General features: G+C 37.7%; 2 pseudogenes; both read right to left on the bottom strand.

The window, feature by feature from the left end:
- Positions 1–6885: 6885 nt before the first annotated feature.
- Positions 6886–9031, bottom strand: LOC124991319 (60S acidic ribosomal protein P1-like; annotated as a pseudogene).
- Positions 9032–17483: 8452 nt separating this feature from the next.
- LOC124991737 (60S ribosomal protein L19-like) lies at positions 17484–18020 on the bottom strand (annotated as a pseudogene).
- Between the last annotated feature and the right edge of the window lie 329 nt (positions 18021–18349).

The raw sequence follows: 18349 nt of genomic DNA, 5'->3' as shown, positions 1-18349 counted from the left end.
ACATATATATAAATTTATACACAAATGTTTTATATATATATAAAACTAAATACAAATCTTGTATAACTTATATACAAATGTTTATAACAGCATTATTTGTATTAGCCTAAAGGTGTAAACTACCCAAATATATTTTAACTGATGAATGGATAAACAAAATGTAGTCTAGTATATATATATATATATACTAGACTATATATTCATGAATAACAATGGATGAAGCATTAACATGTTATGTCATGTGTCAGCTTTGAAAATATGACAAGAGAGAAGCCAGTAATAAAGGTCACATATTATATAATTCCATTTATATGAAAAATCCAGAATGAGAAGTCAATAGCCATAGAAAGTAGATTGATAGTTGGGGGATGAGCCAGATGTGGTGGCAACAAGATTGTAATCCCAGTGACTCAGGAGGCTGAGGCAGGAGAATTAAAAGTTTGAGGTCAGCCTCAGCAATTTAGGAATACCCTAAGCAATTTAGTGAGACCCTGTCTCAAAATTTTTAAAAAAGTGCTAGGGAGGTAGCTCAGTGTTAAAGCCCCTGCATTTAATCCCCAGTAACTCTCCCCACAACAAAAAAAAGAAGGTACATATCTCTAAACATAAACTTCAATTACACTTCATATATACCTTGTATACATAGCTTTAAGGCAATTTTATACAATATTTTTAGTAAGTCTACATTTCAACTGAGATTTGTCATGCACAGTCAGGAGTGGAATTTTTCACCTGTGGTATCACATCAAAGATGCAATGTTTCAGATTTTGGAATTTTGGATTATGGAAGCACAATCTGTATTACACTTTTTTTAAAAAAAATTTATACATATTTTTAGTTGTCGATGTACCTCTATTTAGTTATTTTTTTATATGTGGTGCTGAGAATCGAACCCAGTGCCTCACGTATGCTAGGCAAGCGCTCTACCACTGAGCCACAATCCCAGACCCCTGTATTATACTTTTAAAAGTAAATTTTTTGGTATTTAAGTTATATCTAAAATTTTTAAATACCCCAAATTCCACCATCCAAAAAGTATCACCATTAACATTAGAATAGCATTCCAGATACTTTCCTTTGCCCATATATGTAACTAGCACGGTAGATGGGTGAAAGGAAGGATAGATAGGTATAATGACTGAACTTTCTTTCTAAGATTTGGAAAATATAATAAGTGCTATTTTATTTAAAAAAAAAATGCCTTTTATCCCTCCAGATTCACTCCTTACCCTTTTCCTCTCTGAGCTGTAGGGGACTGATCTGCACAGACTGCTTTATTCTTCAGGTTTCTAGTTGGGTTTAGCTAATGAGAGCAACAGAATCCTGGTGAGGTGAGATAGATGTTTTTATTCCCTGAACTTCCTTCCTGGAGGTCAATGCATTGGTCTCCCAAAGACCCAACCTTCATATAGCTATCTTCTCTGAGGTTTGGGGACCATTTCTTTTCCTTCTCTTTGGGTGTAAGTTGAGACAGATCTCTATTGGTGCTAGTCCTGAACACCATACTTCCCCTTGCTGTTTTCTCTAAACCTACTACATCGGTAAATAGTCCTTTTATTAAACCCTCCTTAACATGAGTCAACTTAAATATATAGACACAAAGCTTTTATGTTAATCAGTATTAGCATAAATCAGCCTTACATTTAATATTTAAGTTGCACTAAGATTAAAACTGACTCACTAGTATTATTGTTGGTGAGTGCGTTGTTTAACTTAATGGAAAATAAAAAAACAAAAGTAAAACTGAAGGGGTTGCCAAACTTCAGATATTTTTTCACTACAAGAGATTTTATTTCCTAAAAGCTACTGCTTTAGAGGTCTAAAGCTATTGTTGTATGTTGAAATGTGTATTTTTAAAAAATTGTCTTAGAGATTTTTAAATGGGTGTTTCAATTTGAACAATAGTTCTTGACTCCCAGCTTTGAAAAATAAAGGCATTTGAAATCTCCTTTCCTTTGAACTCATCTCCATCTCTTGATTTTTGTTAGTTATATTATTATTATTTTCCTTGCTCAAATTAATTCTATTCATACTATGTTCTGTAATCATCATTCCTACAATTATTTGGTGCTGATAATATTTAAATGGATCAATGTTCATCCTCAATTCTTTTTTGTGATTTTTCTATCCAAAATTCTTTATTTTGATTGATCTCTTAGCTGACAATTTCATTGTCAAACATTTGTTGCTCTTTTTGTTGTTTTGGTTTTTCAACAGATGTTACTGCAGCAATAGGTATATATAACCCACCCTCCTAAAAGAAAAAAATTGATAAATTGGACCTCATCAAAATTAGAAATTTTGGCTCTGTGAAAGATGCTGTTAAAAGAATGAAAAGATAAGCTATAGACTGGGAGGAACTATTTGCAAACTACTTTCTCAACAAAGAACTTGTGTGTAAATATATGGAGAACTTTCAAAATAGAAAAATGAATAAATAAAATAATGCAATGATAAAATGGGCAAAAGACATGAACAGATATTTCATTGAAGAAGTACAGGTAGAAAATAAGTACATGAAAAGATGCCCAAGATCATTAGCCATTAGATAAATGCAAATTAAAATAATGAGTTATTACTACACATATTGCAAGATGGTCAAATGAAAACCCGTGATAGGCTGGCAAGGATATAGAGAAACAAGATCACTCGTGCATTTTTTTATGGGAATATAAAATTCCAGAGTGGTATAGCCACTGACTAAACAATCTGGCATTGTAATCTTAGTCATTTATCCCAGAGATGAAAGTTTATGATCACACGAAAACATATACACAAATATCCACTGCAGCTTTATTCATGATAGCCCCGAAGCTGGGAACAACCCAAATGTCCTTCAACAGGTGAATGATTAAGCAAATTGTGGTACATCCATACAACATAATACTACTCAGCACTAAAAAGGAATGACTATTGATAAATGCAACAACTTGAATGGACCTCAAGGGTATCATGCCAATCTCAAAAGATTGTCAACTATATAATCAATTTACATAACATTCTTGAAATAACAAAATTATGAAGACAGAGAACAGATTAGTGGTTTCCAGGGGTTGGGATGAGGGGGAAAGGAGGACAAGGACAAGAGGGAGATGAGCAGGAGAGGTCCTGGAAGCAATAAAATCATTTTCTATCTTGACCAACCATTCTCTATCTTCTTGTGTGGTTACATGAATCCACACACGTGATATTGTTGTATATCATTAAATACATACAAATGAATGCATGTGAAACTGGTAAGATACGAACAAGATCAGTGGATTGTTGTTTTAGTCAGTTTTTTCCCTGCTGTGACTAAAGGACCTGACCAGCACAATTATAGAGGAGGAAGAGTTTACTCGAGGGCTCACAGTTTCAGAGGTCTTAGTCCATAGAAGGCTGGCTCCATTCTTCAGGGCTTGAGGTGAGGCTGAACATCATGGTGGGAGAGGGTGGCAGAGGAAAGCAGCTCACATCGTGGTGATCAGGAAGCAGAGAGAGAAAGAGTGAGACTCCACCTTCCAGATACAAAATAAATACCCCATCGCCACCACCCAATGAAACACTCCCTCCAGCCAACACCCTACCTGCCTTCAGTTACCACTTAGTTAATCCCATCAGGGATTAGTTCACTGATTAAGTTAAGACTCTCACAACCCAATTATTTCTCCTCTGAACCTTCTTGCACTGTCTCACACAAGAGCTTTTTTGGGGGACACCTCACATCCAAGCCACAACAATTGTCTCACCATAAAGTTCCTGGTTTATGATATGATATTATAGTTATGTAAGATATTACCATTGGGGTAATATCTCTGTATTACTTCTTACAACTTCAGGTAAAACTAGAATTATCTCAAAATTTTTAAAAAATTTAATTAAAAGAAAAAACAAGGTTACATAAAAAAAAATTATGGGAGGCGAACAGCAGGGAAAGAATACTGCCTTGTTTCTATTGACCATGATCTATCATAGCCATGCATTCGAATACTCTGTCTGATGTGTCTGTCAGTCTGTCTCTATCCCTTATACACACCAATCACAAGGATTTTTACACAAATGGAAATAGGAAGAGAATTTCAGAATTGTTCATCTGGCCGTAACTAATAAGGTAATAAAGAGAACTGCAAATGAATTGGAGCAAAAAATCTGTGCATGTTTCAAAAAACTTTCCTGATCCAGCCTTTTCTACAGTGGCCCCCTGGTGATGAGGTAACGATTAGTGTGCTATGAGATGTGTAATGTGACAGTGTAAGTAGCTGCCTGTGTCTGGCAGTGGTGCTGACAGCCTTTGTGCGGTCTGGACCCACTGAAGTGCTTTGGCTTTATTCCTTTTGTATCTTGCCTCTTAATGGAGGTTGTATTGAGTAGGAAGGAGTCCCTGAGTTGAATATATAATCACCATGGGAACTGAGGCTACAATCAATCCTTGGGAATGTGGCCCAAGGCCCCCACATGTCTATTGTCAAAGTCTTTCTTGTGCACTTTTCTGTATTCTCAATGGTTCTGCCCCAGTGTGTGTACATACATAGGTTAGCTGATTTGTCCTTAAGGACAGAAGCAGAAGAAAACGTGGGACACTCCATACAAACTATTTCACATCCTTTCTGGTTTGTGCCTGTCAACTAGGAATCAACTATAATCAAGTACAGTATAAGAAAAGTAGTATCTGAAAAACTCCCCCTCACCCTGTATGCAAGCCACCATGTCTTCCAAAAGAAACTAAACCCTGTATTTATTATGCAAGTAAAATCTGATTTTCGGTCTTCTTCATCTTCATTTCCCCGGTCCTAGATGACCCCTAATTGTGAATGTCTGTACTCAGTGGTCTTTCAGGGGTGTGTGAATCTCGAATTACTTCCTTTTGTTTTCCATTTAGTGCTTCTTGTTTGACACTGGATTGATGTGTACTGAAAACTTTTGCCTCTAGCTTCCAGTTACTCCTGGAGATTCTGTCTGTAGTGGTGACCAGCAGGGCCTTCTAGATAGAATCTCTGCTCTAGATGTCTCCAGTGGTAACTGTAGCAAGGGGGCCTGGTAAAGAAGAATAAGGATGGAGCCATGCTTCGAATGTGGGTAGTGTCCCTGAAAGTTCCATATATTAAAGGCTTAGTCTCCAGGTTGGTAGTCCTGGGAGGTGCTGTGAACATTTAGGAGATGAAACCTAGTGGGAGGACCTTAGGTCACTTCAGATATGTCCCTGAAGACTGCAGGACCCTGGTCTGTCTTCTCATTCTGCTTCCTATCTCCTGTGATATGAGCAGTTTGTTTCACCACATGCTTCTGCCTTAATGTGCCACCATCACCAGAAGCCCAAACAATGGGGCCAACCAATCTTGAACTTGAATTTCCAGAACCAGGAACCAAAATACATTTTTCTTCACTTCATAAGTAGACTGTGTCAGGTATTTCATTATAGTTATGTGAAGCTGACTAATACAGATGGGGACAAAGTTCAGATTTTACCTTCTGTGGGAAAACTACAATAAATATCTCAAATGCAAATATTTCAAATCACTTAGGTTCCAAGATACTTTTCTTGAGAAATGTTTATATTCTTACAGAAGTAGGTTAAACTTACTTCTAACATCTGCTCATTTATATGTTATCTGAGAAAAGAACAGGAGATTCAGAGAAATTATAGGGATGAAGATTTTCCAGTAATTAGAGCATTGTTTTAGTGTCAATTTCTAGGGAGAAAAGCTAGTCGAACCAGTTTGATTCCCTATCTGCTATGCAGCCCTCCCTTTTTGTCCCTTGCTGATTTCATAAAATTTGGATAGAGAGCTCTAATCCTGAAGTATAATTTTAAAGTTGTTTTTTTAAAAGCTTCATAACCAGAAGATGAAAACGAAACCCTTAAGATGGCATGACTCTCTTCTATTATTGATATCTTTTAGTTTCAGTTTGTGATATGCAGAATTCTAAGATGAACCCCAGTCCCCATGCCCTTATAATTCCCTCCCCATAAAATCCCATCCTTGTGATTGTGATGGGCTGACAGATCTGACTCCATGAGAATGTTATAGGCCAGACTCTAAGGGAAATGACTAAACAGACTCCATGAGACCCAGTGTTATGTAGGAAATAAGCTTCTCCCCTAGGGACACCCCGCCTCTGTACCCATCATCAGTTACTTAGTGTGGCATGTTTAACAATACAGAATGACAATTCCTAGGTAAAGAAAAATTGCTCTCTTTTGATTCCTATTGCTCCTAAACAATGTACCATGTGAACAGTGATTGTGTGGATGTTAGTAACCATTCTTTAGTTTGTACCTAGGTAAGGGTCATTTTGACCCACTTCCCCATCTGTTGATGATCTCATGATGTTAGTTTATAATTTCGAATCATAGCAACAGACACTTATGATTGATGTGATTTTTGGTATAAGAACCCCTGCTACCCTATGGTTGGGGCTATTCTCCCAATAGCCATTTTTGGGGGCGTTGTGTGAGATAGTCAGCTGGCCAGTTTAATAAAGACTCTCAAATTTGGACTTCTCGGTCTGTTCTTAAGTTGCGCCTCATAACAGTGATTAAGTTACATGACACGACAAAGGTGAAGGGATTTTTCAGATGGTGTCAAAACCCCCTAATTGGTTGACTGTAAACTAATTCAATAGGAGATTATCCTGGGGGACTTAAATTAGATGAGCTGTTGAAGTAAAGATTCTCCTGCTGGCCTTGAAGCAGAGAGGCTCCAAGAACTCTACAGTGGCAAGTAAATGAATCTTCCAGCAATCATGCACACTTGGAAGAAGACTCCAGCATTAGATGAGATACCAACTCAGTCAACACATTGCTGCTTTACGAAGCCCTGAGCAGACTCCTGATCTACAGAAACTGTGAGATAATACATTGTTTTATTTTATTCATTTTATTTTATTATTTTTATCAGCAAAGTTTAGCTTTTTATTGAACATGTTATAAGAATTGAGTCAAAAAGCCCAAAGCCCATGTCATCATCAGACTCCTCGGATTCTTCTTTCTTTGCTTCCACTTTCCTCTCCTCAGCCACCGTGGAGGGAGCAGGACCTCCTGTTGGTGCTGCACCAGCTCCTGGAGCAGGCCCACCAGCCCCTACGTTGCAATGTTGACATTGGCCAGGGCCTTTGCAAACAAACCAGGCCAAAAAGGTTCAGCATTTACACCAGCTGCTTTAATTGAGGGCATTGATTTTATCCTCTGTGATGGTCACTATGTCAACATGCAGGATGAGGGCAGAGTAGAAGCAGGCCAACTCCAAAACAGAGCCAGGGTGCTGACTACTGGATGCAGTGCTGTCGCAGATGAAGTGAGGGCCTCACCCCCACTGGACCTTGGCTCAGAAGTACTACTGAGCATCTTGGCGGCAGCTGAGGAAAGCAAAATACTGTTTTAAACCAGTAGATTTGTATTACTTTGTAATGCAGCAATAAAAAAGTAAAAGTTTAATTTCCAGAAGTTTTGATACCAAAAGCTCAGTCCTTGTCCCCAAATAATGAGGACAGTTTTGAGAAAAAGGAAAAAGAAATTTCATTGCTTTGCTAGCAAAAGAGAAAAGCAACACTCAGACCACAGAGGCTAACCTTCTGACAGGGGGAACAGAGGGCTTCAAAAGGGGGTTACAAGGGCTGTTTTCCAAATATCATTATCAGTAGATCTAATTAATGTTTAACTTTTATCCTTGAAAGAGCTGTTGTTCCAATCTCCAGGTCTGGAGTTTCTTTATTCTTGTGGACAGTGAGTGGAAATAGTGCACATAAGCTGGCTTAGGGCAGGAAGAATGTTAACCTTAGTCTCCCCAGTAGCTGGGAAGGGGAAGAGGAAGTAGTGGGGGCGGGGAAAGAAAACCACATTCGTTTTAAAATAAGCCACCAGTGGTCCAGTAGCAAGGTTTATGTTGAAAGCATGATGTGAACTCAAATTACATGAAAGGGTCTACTGTTATGGTTTGGCTGGCTGTTGCAGAAGAGCTGTTTAACCTTTCTTTATTGTTAGTCTCTTTCAGTATGTACCACAACTAACAGGGATAGACAGGGAAAAACACTGCTTACACCAGGCTCTAAGCCTATATTTTGCATATGATAGGCAAGGTGGGGGAGGAAATAGTAGAGATACAAACTCTTACCTTTGATCTTCCATACCCTGCCCAAAATATTATCCTCATCACAGATAACTTATTATCACATTCTGTTAATTCTATTCCAAAATATATCGAGTCCAAAATTCAATGCCCATTCCACCCTCGTCTAAACAACTGTTCCTTATGGCCTAGATAACTATGAACCAGTTTCTTATCTGTTTTTTCAGCATCTTTTCTTTCTCTCTTCCCTTTCCTGACCAGTCCACAGTGATGTTAAAATATTGGGAGGAGATTTATGTCATTTTTCTGTTTAAAATCCTTCAATGGTTTTCCAATTATCCTTAGGATCATTTTCAAAATTATCTGGGCCCTCTCCAAAGTAATCTTGACCCTGTTTCCTCTATCTCACAGTTTTCTAATCCTGCTGATCTTCTTTTTGTTTTTCTTTGACTGAGGCCTTTACCCATGTCCATTACCTGAAACTGGAATCTTCTTTGCTTAATTATTATTTTGTTTTCTTTTCGTGTTACTGGGGATTGAACCCAGTGGTGCTCTATCACTGAATCACATCCCCAGCCATTTTTATTTTTATTTTGAGACAGAGTCTCACTAAATTGCCCAAGCTGATCTTGAACTTGTGATCCTCCTGCCTCAACCTCCCAAATTGCTGGGATCCTTTGCCTAATTCTTACTCATCTGTCAAGTCTTACCTCAGAATCACTTCTCAGGGAAGGCTTCCACAGACATTCTGGCAGATACTATTGATAGCCCATCTATCACCTATACCCAGCTAATGCTTCCAACCTTAGTACTGCAGGTGTGGCCACTGCTAACTGCTCACAGGTACACCTTTCTCCAGAGCTTTGGCTTTGACTGATGGAAAATGCCTTGTTGCAAGATGCCTGGAAGTTTACTTTCAGAGGGCTTCTTGAACCACTTACCAACTGGTAAGGATGAATGGGACAAACTCCAACCAGCCATTCATGCTCCAAAGTTGTGTGGGATCAGGCTAAGCCAAGACCTCTTTTGAAACCATATTCAGAATTCTTCCCCTGCCTAAAACTGCTATTCTCACTCCCTTACAGTTTCTTCTGTGAGTATTTTCTTGATGAATCACTTGCACAAACATCTCCACTTCGGACTCAATTCAAGGGCACCTGCCCGTAGACATTCCCAACATAAATGACAGTGCCCATTGTTGTCTCTCATATACCTAATTTTCTTCATTGCTCTTTTCAAAATTGCAATTTTATATCTGTTTGTGAATTCATTCATTTTCTATTTCCTATTAGCTGTTAGGCTGATGAGCTGTGAGCTCTGTGAGGGTAGAGACATACCTGTTTCATCTACCACTGTGTCCCCACCAGTAAAGCCAGGCCCAGTACCATTGGGCCTCACAAATTGTTGAATGGCTGAACCAATGGTAGATTTGGTGTCTTTCTTCAGGATAAATATAGCTGGCAATGGATGCAGGGTCTTATATTTTCTCTCAGATCATGATTTGTATGAAACCCAGATGGTTCTCAAAGCCCTAGCTTGGGTTTAGTTTTCTGGTAGCATACCCTAATCACCTCCAGTGCCTCTCCAGGGGCACCAAGGTAGGTGTTTCTTCCCCCTAGAGAGTACAAAATACCCTCTACACTAACAATAATGCTTTTCATGATTCCAATAAATTAAGTCTATGCTCTTACAGAGATTTTATAACATGAGTCCTTTCAGTTCTTTGTCCATTGATATGTCAGATATATTTAGACCCTACTAGGAACAGGCTCTCTTTTGGTCGTTGTGGTTATAGCACCCAACAGCAGACAAGATGCCTACTCTGGAAAAGCTCAGAGTTTACTGGGGAAGGATGGTCAATTGATAAAGAGACAAGCGTGACAAGCAGTGATAAGAGCTCTGACAAATAAAGAAAGGCAAGAGGTACAGACAGACTCTGTTCAACAGAGCAGTCAGGGAAAGCCTCTTTAGGCCTCACTGGAGTTCACCATTGCATAATTATAACCCAATAAATGGTAATGTAATAATATTACAATAATGGCTTTTCTTTATGTGTTTCTGACTGGAAGCATTTAGAAAACAAGGCTTCATTAACTTAGAATCTTGTTTCCCAAGAAGAACAAGAAGGAAGAGGAAAAGAAAAAGAAAATAATTATGATAAAAGTGTGGTATTTCGTTATTTGCCTTATACATAGTGATAAGAAAACCCAGGTTTGGGGACATAAGTCCTTTGCCCAAGGCACAAAATAAATAAGTGTGAATTCCCACTCCTGAAATCAATCTGAACAGTGACCCTAATTGAGGACCTTTTGAATAAAAAGCATGTTTCTTTTCTTCCATTACATTTTGCTCTCTTTCTCACAAAGCTACTAATCTGGCTCTATTATCTTGACTAAATATCTATAAATAGAATTTTTATACATAAACTTCTGTACTTAAAAAGTGTCATAACCAGACACAAACCTAAAAATTCTTTTAGTCTTATGAATCACCATTAGTCAATGTGTTAAACATTAATTTCACCATGAATAAAGGAAATTAATTTGAGCTATTTTGTCTTCTTTTGCTTTTGCATTTGTTGTTTGTTTTTTATTGTTAACTGATGACCTAATGAATTAGGACTTGACAGTCTGTTTTGCATCTGGGACAGAATGATTATGGATATTTATTTTTTATAATAATGACAAATTTATTCCATGCTTTATTGTTCCTAAAACACATTCACATACATTAAATCTCAGTTTCCTCATGCCACATAGCTGTGTATTAGTGAGACAGATGAAACATCTTAATAGAGGTGTGGGCTGGGCATGGTGGTGCACGCCTGCAATCCCAGCGGCTTGGGAGGCTGAGGCAGGAGGATCTCGAATTTAAAGCCAGTCTCAACAACTGCGAGGTACTACACAACTCAGTGAGACCCTGTCTCTAAATAAAATACACAGCAGGGCTGGGGATGTGTCTCAGTGGTTGAGTGCCCCTGAGTTCAATCCCCAGTATAAAAAAAAAAAAAAAAAAAGAATAATTTGTTAAAAAAATAACATTAAGGTCTTGCAGGTTTTTATTTTGAAATTCTTCTTTCAAATCAATTTAATATATAGCTTTTTGACTAAGAAAAAAAAAGTTTCCAAAAAACTATGACAGACTTGGTCTCAAAGTCACTATTTTTATTCCTGTTATTTTTCAAAGGTCTTGCAGTTCTGGGTCAGAGAGTAGAAAAAGTAGAGTCTTTTATTATTTTATTTCTTGAAAATGTTACTTCTGTGTTTTTAAGAGAAGTATAAAAATGCACAAACTTTATCCCTGTAAGGATAAAATTTACAACCACAATAAAAAAACCTTGAAGGTGCATACATTTTATATAACAGTTAAAGGTGGCCTGCTACCTAAACTTGACACAGAAAGAGTATGTGTTTAAAGTCAACTTAATGGGAAAATAGGTTTAAAACAAAAGAAAGCAACTTTATATCATTTAGTTAATTACTCAAAGGATGGATTGAGTGCCCATAGGGGTTTTATCCTGATTGTATCAAAACTTGAAATTCTTCTCTTTCTATTGGGATAAAAGAATCTTCAAATTTAGTGAAAAAGAAAATGCCATTTTTTCATTTGATTCTTTGAAGATTGGCAAAGTTTTTGTTCATCATCATTTTGTGTTGCAGAGATTTGGATTTTGCAGAGTACTCACCAGACTCTTGATGGCTGAGCTTTTTTTTTTTTTAATAACTCAATTTTAATAAACTCTTCACCATTAAAAAAAAAAAGTAACATTATTGGGCCCTGACTAAGTGATTAACCCAAGTTCATATCATTGGTATGGGAGAAATCCAAGAAAAGAAACTGAAGTCATAACTTTAAGTACAATGAACTGTCACCATCTGCTCTCTTTCAGTCTGAGGAGGAAAGGTGACATGGTCTGAGGGTTGGAAGGTGTGTCTGAGACCAGACAGTCCATTCTCTAGTATCTTCTGAGTCAAAGTCAGGGTTGACAGCACAGAAGATGTGGGTTGGACAAGACCTGTGGATCTCACCCTGTACCCCTCAAAAGGGTAATGCTGTGTGAGTTCCTGCCTTTGGAATCAGAATTAGTATCTTTCCTATTTCCAGTATTAAGCTAACTGAGAAAATGTTTCTCCAGGAACTCTCTACTGAAACATATCAAAATGAATGAGCCAATAGCAAGCTAATCTTAGTAGTTTTATAACTTAAAACATAAACAAATGTGATTAGGAAACCATCCTTTGATTGTTGTTAACTTGAATCAAACAATTGTATTTCCCAATGGCCCAACTGTTCCAGGTGTGCGGCATGCAGTTCTGTATGCTGCCTGGATCCTTTCTGTTAGAGGGGCCCTTCTGAACCAGAGATTCTACTATTCTAAGCCTTGGTAAAGTTGGCTACACAGGCAGTCAAACCATAACTGATCACCAAAGATTTACAACAACAGCAATAAAAAATTTTTGAAAAGACAAATAATCTAAAATTCCCCTTATTGTACTGTTACTATTTTGCCAGTATCAGCACTTGTGATTTGGCCTGGAATGTTTAATAAAAATGCAGTGCAGGGCTTAAGAGTGTTTCAATAGCTCTGCCTAGAGGTTCTTTTCACTCAGTGAAGCAGCAGATAGGAACTGAAAAGATATAGCAAATAAATAAGACCAAAAAGATTTTATGTGAATTAAGCGGTTACATTCTTATAATACATACATTCTTATAATATATATATAAATTGTGTTCTCAGTGTGTGCTTTTCTTGCATAGCTGTTCATTAGTGGCCATGAATTGCAGTTTTTATGTCTATAGGTTGCCCTCCAACCAATTAAGTGGAAAAAGGGGATTTTTTTCCCCCATGATTAATTGCTGAGCAATAGCCTGAAGAGTCTTCAGGGCATTGAGATTGATTTTTTGTACTTTTAGGTTGTAAGAAAATCTGGTGTAAGTAAAGCATAATGGCTGCAGATTGCAATGTTGCTCATTAGCAAAGCTTGTGCTTTTGAAATCAGTGCTTAGGATTTTCCTTCAGGGAGAATCAGGCTGCAATGTCTATGTAGTTTTTGCTTCTAGACATTAGCTACCAAGGATGGTAAAAGACAAACAAAAAGTAGACCTGTCAGTTTGTCTCAAATCATTCAGTTTCTAAGATAAGCAGACCTTTCTTAGGCATAAAAAGAGAGTTTGAATGATTCATGAAATCCTTTCTCCACATTAAAAATGAAAGAATGAAGGAAATGACAAGCACATGATTCATTTATTTGCAAGACATAAATGGAACTTCTTTAGGGAAATATATGCTGTACACATGTACATATATGTAGGTTTACATGCACACATATACCTGTCTGCATATATACAGAGGATTCAAATGCTTTCTCATGTATAACTCTATCTAGAGACTTTAAAACCAGTATTAATGTAGGAATAATTTGTTTTAATTAAAAGGAAAAAAAGAAGATTTATTGCTTTGCCAGCAAAGGAGAAATATAGGGGATGCCTGTCCCCAAAGGCTGTGATTTTGCCCATCAGCAGGAACAGAGGGTTTTTAAAGAGGTGATTCAAAGGCTACATTCCCACATGTTCTCTGTTGGAGTTGTAATTCACTGGTTAATTTGGGAGATAGTCATTTCTAAGAATTTCTGCTACCATCCCCAAAGTCTGGATTACTTTATTCCTATGGTGGGTATATACTCAAGGACAGATAACTCTGCTAGGTTAGGGGAAGAAAGTTAATCCTGTTTTACCAAGTTAATGTAGGATTAAATTTAACGACACATGTATTTGTTTTTAGACAATTTACTTGTGCTTATTTTACATTAAATCCTGTATACGTATACGTATTTTTCTTTACAAATATTTCATTTGGCTTAGCATTGACATAGCAATAACATAAGATGATACTTTTGACTTTAAACAGGTTAAGGGTCGTTGAATTCATTAATTACATGTCCCCTTTCTGGGTGATTAGAGAGGATGTTACCTTTAATAATGTGCCAATGTTATGATTTTTAAACATCAAAATGATAATTTGTTCATCTTTTACATTTACATTTTGGTTCCCACAATGCTTTAATATATTGGGTTTTATCAAGGTCATATGACCAACTTACTATACCAATAGGTAGGTTATTATGACTGTAGATTCTATGGAGAATTAGGCACAGATTTTTTATCATCATTATTGTATGTAAAACTAATGTTATTCTACATACAACTAATAATCTGTCTTAGTTTGGGTTGCTACACAAAAATTACCATAGATTGGGTGACTTAAACAACATTTATTTCTCACTGGGCTGGAGGCTGGGAAATCAAAGATCAAGGGGCTGGCAGATCCAGTTTTGGTGAAGGCCCACATCTTGGTTTGTAGACAGTCAGTTGTCTTCTTGTATCCACATAAGACAGAACAAAGAGGAAACCAGATCTCTCCTAGGTCTTCTTTAGAGCTACTAATCTCATCATAAGGGCCTTACCCTCATGATCTCTTCAAAACTTAATTACCTCCTAATGGTCCCTTTTCCATACCAGCACTGTTGGAATTAGGACTTCAACCTGTGAATTTTAGGAGGGATGCAAATGTTCAGTCCATAAAGAAACTGCTCAATTTACATACCAGTTTATAGTTTTCCATGAAACCTTTCTCTCTCACTTCTTACAATATAGCTTAGTGATATATCAAGCTATTACAAGTTGAGTATCACTAGTCCCAGAACCCTACACCTGAAATCCTCCAAAATCTGAAACTATGAACACCAACATGACATCATAAGTGAAAAATTCCACACCTGACCTCATGTGATAAATCACAGCCAAAATGCAGTCTTACTAAAATACTGCATAAAATTGCTTTCAGTCTATGTGCATAAGGGATATATGAAACACAAGAATTTCATGTTTAGGATTGAGTTCCCCCACCCCCGCCAAAAAAAAAAAAATCTCCTTGTATACATGCAAATATTTCAAAATCTAAAACAATCTGAAATCCTAAGGTCTTTTGGCCCTAAACATTTTGGATATGGGACACTCAACCTGTATTATTACTATTCTCTTAGAGATGAGGAAATGGAGGCTCTGAGAAGTTAAGAAACTTTCCTAATATCACATATTTTATAAAAAATCAAGTTGAGATGCTGAAAAGAACTCAGAACTCTGACCTTATTGTGTGCTTTATTGGATTCCACTGTTCTAAATCTCCCAAGATGACTGTCTAAGGAAACTTTCAAGAAAAATTGACCTTCAATTTTATAGTACTGAAGGCCTGAGTTCATTTAACATAATGAATAAAACTTGTTCATGGAGATTCTCCATAAGATATTATCTATATTGTGCTTAAAGGATCAATATAGAAATGGGTGTAATCTTTATTAGCATAGTACAGCTTAGTGGCCCTGCATACTATCCTCAAAGAGAATTTTCTCTTATAAACCGCTAATAGCATTTTCAACAATATCCAAGTGGTATTTACTATAGTACACTTACTAATTTCCTTCATTGAATTATTTTAATAATGCTTATGAGAATCCTTTGAGGAAATTATTATTTATTGGCCATCTTAGAGATGAATATAAACCATTGTTCCAACCAGGCAAAAACAAGAAAGTATAGTCTTTATGGATGAATCCTCAAAGTCACAACATGCAGAACTCTCAACTTTGGAAAGTCAAAGAAATTTTGAGATAGCAGCAGTAAAGACTCTGAAAGAAAAGGACAGGGACTTTAAAAAAAAAAAGTGTTTTCTCAGAATACTGTTAAGAACCAACAGAAAAGCACCCTGATATTGAAATAGTCACTGTCTGCAGCCTGACTCAACATACTGTCTGGATTCAACTTCAATCAGGACACTTCACTATGGAGCATTTGTGGATTCAGTTTTAAAACCCTGTATCACCTCCATTCCCTGAGGCTTCATCCCAGGGTTGCACCCCTCCCTGTTCTGTGTTGGACAGTAAAATCAGCTTAGTGCTCTCTCAGTCTCAGAGACTGTTTTGCCTTCATGTTGTTATTATCTCATCATTCATATAGTAATTCAATGGGCAACTCATTTAAAACAAAATGGCAGCCAGTGGGCTAGGGGTGTAGCTCAGTGGTAGAGTGCTTGCCTAGTGTATGTGAGGTCCTGGGTTCAATTCCCAGTATCACAAAAATTAAGATAATAAAAATAAAATAGCACCCAGAAAACTTACAAGTAAAGATGTACTTGGTGATTCCTGTACTCATTTTTTGAGTCCCTGCTCTGTGCCAGCTGCCATGCTAAAATCTTGAATGTATAACCTGGTGACATGGAGGCTGTTCTCATGGGGTGCTTTATCTAGACATGGAGACAGATACCAAATAAGGACTCAAATACATAAATATAAAGCTGAGATCGTGGCATGTGCTAAGAAGGAGAAGTGCACAGTGCTGTAATTGCCAAGTGGGAATTTGGCCTATTCAGGGAGGTTGGGAAAGGCATCCTACAAGCCAAAAAAGGAGAAAAAACACTATGGGGAGGGAATCAAGCAGAGGGCTTGGCAGAGGCTGTCTGGAGGGAGAAAGAGGAAGAAGACCCTATGGAGGCCAGTGTGTGCACCTGGGAATCCTGACAGGGTCTGGTGGGTCAGGTAAAGAGCTTGGTCTTCATTCCAAGAAGTGACAGACCTAAATTTGTGCTTCACAAGGCAACTCTCACTGCTGTATGTAGAAAATGGATTGAATGATATCAGAGAGAATGCTGGTTGAGACCAGTGAAGCCACTGTTACCAGAGTCCATGGAAGACTAATCTAGTCTGGAAGATGCAAATTTTAGTGTGCACAGTTAGAAAACATCTCCAAGGTGTTCTCAACCCAGCTTATTAGGTGCTGCTCTTTTCTTTCTTTATTTCCCTTGATGTTCAGACTTTCTCCCTTAGTCCCTGTTGTGCAGTATCATCTATAGTGAGGCCAGCTATTAAAATAGGTTGACGGCATCAAGGGATAAAAGGATGGGCGAAAGGTTCTTTATTATACCATCATGCTGTTTGTGAGAGAAAATGTTACTTTGCAGCAGTGCTGTATGCAAAGAACTAATAATGTTTTAATAAATGTTTAATACAAATGAATAAATGACTAACATGTTTTTAATAACAATACATTGTGCTTAATATCCCCTGCTCCTTGTACCACATATTTTTCTGATGTTTCTGAAATAATTCTCTTGAAAAGTGACGTGTTGAAGTGGTTCTATGAGTCACGACTTTTTGAGTGTCCTCGGTTTCTTCTTTCCTAGTGTGTTGTGTAAGGGCATATGTTCCAGACAGGCTGCTGGTTCGAATCACTTTTGTTTACCTCACTAACTTTCCTGACAGGGATTTTGGGAGAAATAGTTTTTTGGTTTTTGGTTTTTTTATTTTTTTATCGGCAAGCAGATGAAGTTTTGTTTTATTTCAGTGATAGTGAGACCTCTATATACAGACAAGAGAGGGGGGACATTATTTTGTGGTCCCTTCCTCCTTTGACGGTCCTTATAATTTCCCTCTTCTTGGCCTGGAGTCACTGTTCACCAAGTTGTAAGCTTCCTGGCTCTGGAGCTGCTGGCCTCAAACTGGAGAGCCAGGACCTTTTTACCAACCTCGTCTGCATTCAGTTTATGGATGTGTTCCCAGAGTCCTCTTGGTTTTGAACACATTTCCCTTCACCTTCAGTGCAGACTAATGGTATCATAGCAGCCTGGGCAGAAACCCCATCCTCCTCATTCGGGTGAACTCCTCTGGCATTCGGGCATTGGCTATACCCCACTTCACTCACCTGTGCCCATAGGCCTGCCCTTCCTGCAGGCCAAAGTGTTTTTCTGGCATTCAGTCTGGGAACAGGTAGTCAAAGGCTTATGGGTAATCAGCCCATCCTTGATCAACTTCTGGATCTGCTGATAGGACCTGGCATTGTGATTTCATTGGGTCCCACAAGACCTTTTTGCCATAGTGGAGGACCCTGAAGGCCAGCCTCTTCTGAAGCCCAAGCATACTCATGACTGCATGGCCAATTAAATAGGTTAATACACATTAAAGCACTTAGTGTGGTAGCTGGCACATAATAAGTGTTTAATAAATGATGGCTATTGCTTTTATTATTACTTTCCCCCCAGTTTTTCTAATAACCGTCTTGTTATTGCAAATGGAGTTGTTTTTAGACTATAAGCATAATAGGCATGCTGCCTGCAAGAGACTCATCTCATAGAAAGAGATACCCATAGACTAAAGGTGAAAGGATAGGAAAAAACATACCATGCACACGGACACAGCAAAAAAGCTGGAGTATCCATCCTCATTTCAGATAATGTGGACTTCAAGCCAAAACT

The sequence above is a fragment of the Sciurus carolinensis genome, chromosome 8 (assembly GCF_902686445.1).
Source record: "Sciurus carolinensis chromosome 8, mSciCar1.2, whole genome shotgun sequence".
In the NCBI taxonomy this organism is placed as follows: Eukaryota; Metazoa; Chordata; class Mammalia; order Rodentia; family Sciuridae; genus Sciurus; species Sciurus carolinensis.
The sequence above is the reverse complement of the archived record's forward strand: the minus strand, read 5'-3'. Positions and strand labels throughout refer to the sequence as shown.